The sequence below is a fragment of the Pinus tabuliformis genome, chromosome 4_1, assembly GCF_031772625.1.
Source record: "Pinus tabuliformis cultivar Carrire ecotype Pingquan chromosome 4_1, CPIR1, whole genome shotgun sequence".
NCBI lineage: Eukaryota > Viridiplantae > Streptophyta > Pinopsida > Pinales > Pinaceae > Pinus > Pinus tabuliformis.
Genome location: NC_142303.1, coordinates 134,790,347 through 134,796,346, shown reverse-complemented (window position 1 = coordinate 134,796,346; position 6,000 = coordinate 134,790,347).

Below are 6,000 nucleotides of genomic sequence, written 5' to 3'. Positions count from 1 at the left end.
TTCTTCCACAGGGAGAACAATGGGATGACAGAGGTACTTTATTTTTCACGAGTTTTCAAATTATGTATTTTTTTTTTGTTTTTTATATATATCGTCTCAAAACTGACAGTAAAATTTTCAAAATGCAGATGTTGGTCCACAGCGTCCAGCCAACCTCCGGCCTTTTGAGAGGAGACATCCAGTTGCACCGGTACCGGCCCCACAGGACACGGTGGCCGTAGAGGTACTAGCTGAGTTGGAGCATGATCTACAGCGTCTGACGGCGGATATACCTGAGACTACTATGGATGATATTCCTATCAGACTTCAGCGCTATGTAGTCGCGGTCCCTGGACCGTTTAGGAGATTTTTGCGCAAGGTAGCCCGTGCAGTGGTGTCGTACAGGGAGCACCACCAGTGATTGGCTAGTCACTTTGTAGACACATGTGACATTTTTGACTTTTTGTACTCTATCATTTTTGCCGATCATAAGGTGTTTTTCAACCTATGATCGAAGACGATGTATATTTTTTGACACACTCCTATCTATATATATATCACTATTACCGGCTTATCTTGTTTAACATGTATGATGAAATGTTTTTAAATTTACTTGCATGATTATCGTAAATGTCTGTCCAACATTCGAGAAGCAATTGCATCTGCTAATGTATTTAAGGACCTTGGAATATGCTGATATTCAATGTAATCAAATTCACGTTCCAAGAGACGCACTCTCAAAAACAACCTTAATAACACAGGATTTCTAATGGCATAAACTCTATTAAGCTGTAATACAACAAGTTCAGAATCTAACCTCACTATCAAACGTCGAATTCCAAATGAAATAGATTCGGATAATAATTCAACCACTGCACTGTATTCTGCAATGTTGTTCGTTGTTTGACCGAGGCTTACCCCATGCATAGAAACTAACTCGTCAGAGGGTGAATAGATAACCCAAGCTGCGGAAGAGATATTCCGTGTACTACGACAAGCACCATCAGCAAATCCAATGTATGTTTGGAGAGGCGTCGACATCTGCAATATCAAGAGTAAAACCAAGATAAGCCAGAATAACGACGAAAAACACACTCACTAAGCTAAGCACACTGACTAACTAACAATCATACTAGCTAGAAAGAAAACCTAACCTAACTAAAAATTCTCCATACCCACCATTTAAGCATAATACCTCTTTAGGTAAAGTCCATTTCTGGGTTTACCCAAAGAGTCCCCATCAAAATCTACCAGCTCATAAGCCCCTTTTGCTAGCTTTCGCTTTACAATATAGGGTCCATGCCACATAGGAACGAATTTTCCAGCACCTAGCTTATCGTTAGCTTGATCATATAAAAGCACTAGGTCTCCCTCCGAAAAACTTCGAGGGGTCACATTTCTATCATACTGAGCTTTCATTCGCTTCGCGTGAGTCTCGATTGCCAATGCAGCGTCACGTCGAGTCTCATCTAATTTAGCTAAGTACAATAAACGTTTCTCCTCTTCGGAAGTAGCTGGGAGTAATTCGACAGCCATTTGAAGTGATGGGATTTCACATTCAATGGGTAACACTGCTTCCAAGCCATAAACTAGCTGGAAAGGAGTGAACCCTGTTGAGGTTTTCACTGAGGTTCGGTATGCCCATAGCGCCGAAAATAACATGTTGTGCCAATTCGACCGATGAATACCAATGGTTCGTCGGATCATGATAACCAGAACTTTGTTGATAGACTCAACCAAACCGTTGGCTTGCGGATAATAAGGAGTAGAGCTGTCATGGCGCAAACCAAGCTGGCTTGTAAGTTCAGTCATCATGGTGTTTCGAAAATGGCTCCCATGGTCAGTAATGATTGCTTGTGGGACACCAAACCTAGTTATGATATGATTGAATATGAAAACTGCAGCTGTTTTGCCGCTTGCGTCGAATGTAGGCATCGCCTCGGCCCATTTAGTGAAATAATCAACCGCGAGGATGATATACGCATGCCCCCCGGCCGAGTGAGGGTTACAAGTAATAAAGTCGATACCCCATTTGGCGAATGGACCAACGGCAATTATAGGGTGGAGAGGAGCAGGTGGTGCGCGCATCTTTCGATCAAACACTTGGCAGTTGTGGCACTTCCGGACTGCAATGATACAATCTTTAAACATAGATGGCCAGAAATAACCAGCGCGCAACACCTTCTGAGCTGTGGCATACCCAGACATATGACCGCCACATGCTCCAGAGTGACAATCATTCAAAACTCTCTCAGCCTCTTCGTGAGTTAGACAACGTCGAAAAACTAAGTCTGCCCCCCGGCGATAAAGTGTATCTCCAATAATTTTGTATTGCTGGGATTGAAACCGAATTTTTCGACGTTCCGCCTTTGAAGCTTCAGGCCGAAAGGTTTGGGTTTGGAGATAGATGATTATATCCCCGTACCACGGATCTAAAGTACTGATAAGAAACAAAGATTCGTCCGCAATGGACTCTTCTGCCACAGTCTCTGTGTCAGTACGCGGGAAATCACACATCAATTCCGCAAAAACTAAGGATTTCTTAGACTTGGACTTCTCGAACTCCAAGTCGAACTCTTGCAGGATAACGATCCATTTAGAGTACTTGCCCCCTAGCAGTTGTTTTGTCAAAATGTAAATCATAGGGTTGCAATCCGAAATAACTGTAGTTTTACGGAGAAGAATGTAGTGACGAAAACGCTGGACAGCTTGAACGGCTGCCAGGGCCAATTTCTCCACATGCGAATATTTTAGCTCAGTGGGATTTAAGGTCCTACTGAGATAATATATCACATGTTCCGCTCCGAATTCATCTTCTTGAACTAACACCATTCCAATGGTGGAATGCGAAGCTGCGAGGTATAAGAAGTAGTCCTGGTTGTAGTTGGGAGGATGCAACAACGGTGCATGGGTCAACGCGTGTTTAAGTGCATCAAAAGATTGTTGGGCAATCTCGTCCCAAAAGAATTGAATGTTCTGTTTCAACAACCGTGTAAAACCTTTAGTGACCTCGGCGTAGTTTGGGATGAATCGGCGTAAAAAATTTGCTTTCCCTTGCAAACTTTGGAGTTGGCGCAAACTCGAAGGAGGAGGCAATTTGATGATAGCCTCGACTTTCGAGGGATCGACGCGAATGCCGGCTTTTGAAACAACAAATCCCAGCAATCGACCTGTTTCTATACAGAAAACACACTTGTGGGGATTCAACCGAATTCGATAATGCCTACACCTCATAAAGATTGCTCGTAGGTGGACAAGGTGATCAGCTCGATGTAAAGAATGAGCAGGCAAATCATCGAGATACGGTTGCACAATGTGCTTGATGTCGTGAAATGCGTAAGACATCGCCCGTTGAAAAGTGGCCCCGGCATTCTTAAGCCCAAAAGGTAATTTGCAATAAGCAAATGTCCCCCATGGACAAATGAATGTCGTTTTTGGTTGGTCGGCAGGTAGAATATTGATTTGATTATAGCCCGAAAAACCATCCATGAAGGAAAACATTTCACTTCCGGCACAATCATCAATAATTTGATCGATATAAGGCGTAGGATAGTTGTCTTTTGGACAAGCTCGATTGATATCCCTATAGTCGATACAGATTCTTATTGTTCCTTGTTTCTTATTGACCGGAACAATATTCGATACCCAATCCGTTAACGGGATCGGATAAATGAAACCTGCTTTCAACAGCTTTTCGACTTCTGCTTTAATCGCAGCCGCTTTTCGAGGGTGAATCTGACGCAACCGTTGCCGGATGGGTTTAGCATCCGGGTAGGTCTTTATTTCATGAACAACAATGGCAGGATCGATTCCCGGCATTTCCTCGTAAGACCAGGCAAACACATCGCGGAATTCTTGGAATAGGGCCTTGTAAGTTTGGATTTCTTCTTCTGTACATGCGGCACCTATATGAATGTTCTCCTCAATTCCGGGCTTCACTGAAATATCAATGGGAATAGTACGAGAAATATTCCCTAAATTCAACTCTGAATCAGAATGTTTCGTTGGATCCTGAGCGTCTTTGACATATTCAGCGGTAAAGATAGATGAAAAATCATTTTCAAATGCATCATCCTTAGGTAAAAACGAAGATCTGTGATGGAGATCCTCCCATGGTAGATCGTCTACACTTAGGATTTCGCGAAGTTGTTCGTCAGATGACACGACTTCGGGAAACGCTATCCGTTCTAAGGTTGAGGTGAAAAGTGATTCTTCACTGACCACATTCATTTGGTCGAACTCGGTTGAATGAAAGTCGGTAAAAGACATGAGAGCTTCATAAGCAATTTCATATGGACTCAAGGGCATAGCATTACCGAATGAGTCTATCTCAGAGTCAGATGGGACAAACCAAGGATCATCATAAATAATGTTTTCTGATGTAATCATATGAATTGTTGCAAACGAAGGTTCTACGCTGAGTGGAGGGAGAGGAAAAGTTCCCAGTAAACCGGAATCCTTAACTAAACCTACACCAACGTCTCTATAAGGGATTGTCGTCTTACCGACATGCTGGATACTCTCTGAAGAGGCTGGGTCGGATGAAAATGTCAGCTGATCAATAGTCATGATCTTACCATTATGTGGAAACTTAATTACTATGAAGAGCGATGAAACGACCGCTGTCATAGCATATGACCAACTTCGACCCAAAAGAAGGTTGTAGTCTAGAGGGGCATTAACCACTTCCACATCCAGACTAACGGTCTTACCTTCTACCCCTATAGGCAATTCCTGTAGAATACCAAACGGACGGAACCCACGGCCATCAAAGGCCTTAAGGATGGTGGGGGATTGGTTCAACGAAGGAGAACCAAGGGATCTCCAACATTGAATCGACATAATACACGTAGAAGCTCCCTCATCAATCACAGTCCTATGAATAGGCCTGTTTTTTACTATCACTGGAATTTGGAAAGCCATTTGATGGGGGAGACGCGGTGTACTATTTTCTAGATCGAAGATCATTAGATTCGGATCCTGAACATCAACAGCTCCTATAGCCGACAAAAGCAATTTTCGTTGTGCTGTGCATGATTGCAGCACTTCTAACGCCGACATTGCTGAGGGTGAAACAGCTAAGTCCTCAACAATGTTGTAATTCTGGGTCGCTCTCGCATGTGGATTGAAAGCAGACCTTCGAAGTACACCCTTGGCGGGCGGTTTAATTACTAAGTCTGGGTTAGGTTTCTCGATCTGTAGTGGATCGGAACCAGGAGCTGAGGTTGATGGGTTAGAGTGAGAAGATTCTGCTTCCTTACCATCAACAGGATTCTTACTACCATAATCTTGCGATCGAGTCGCAATCCTCACATGAGACATCATCAAAATGGGTTCTTCACTGGCATTCGAGGAAGAACCTATCATCTTATTCTCCTGCTCCGGAAATGGATTTTTTAACACAGCAGGAGTGGGAGAACCTTTGACTATTTTCACTACCTCGGCCCGATGAGGGCAATCTCTCGTAAAATGATCCTCTTCACAAATAAGACAAGGATATCGAGGTTTGCGCTTTTCGTCATTGGTTTCCGACTTTTCAGTTTTCTCCTTCGGAGCCTTGTCTGCTTTAGCCTTCTTCTTTCCTTTCTTCTTTCCACCGTTTTTTGATTTGGCCGTAGATGACTCTACAGCGTGAATATCGGCGGTAAGTTCAGGAGAAGACTCTCCTGTCGGGGAATCGGGCAAAGTGATAATAGGAGTAGTTGAAGCCTTGGAAGACTTCTTCTTGCTCTTTGTATTCACGATACCAATCATACCATCAGCGGCATGAGATCCCGAAGGAGCAGCAGCGATTTGATTCGACTTTGGAAGATCCGGAATCTTCTCGTGTAATGTACCCGACTGAGTGTAAACTAAGTCAAGGTATTGTGCCTGAGCAATGACTTGCTCCTCAGTAACTACTCCGGCCTTAGCTACATCTTCAGTAATCCTTGGTAATAATGATTTAACAAACCATTCAGCTAAGATTTGGTCCGGGATAAAAACTTTCACTAGCCTTCTTCGACGTCTCCACTCATGAAT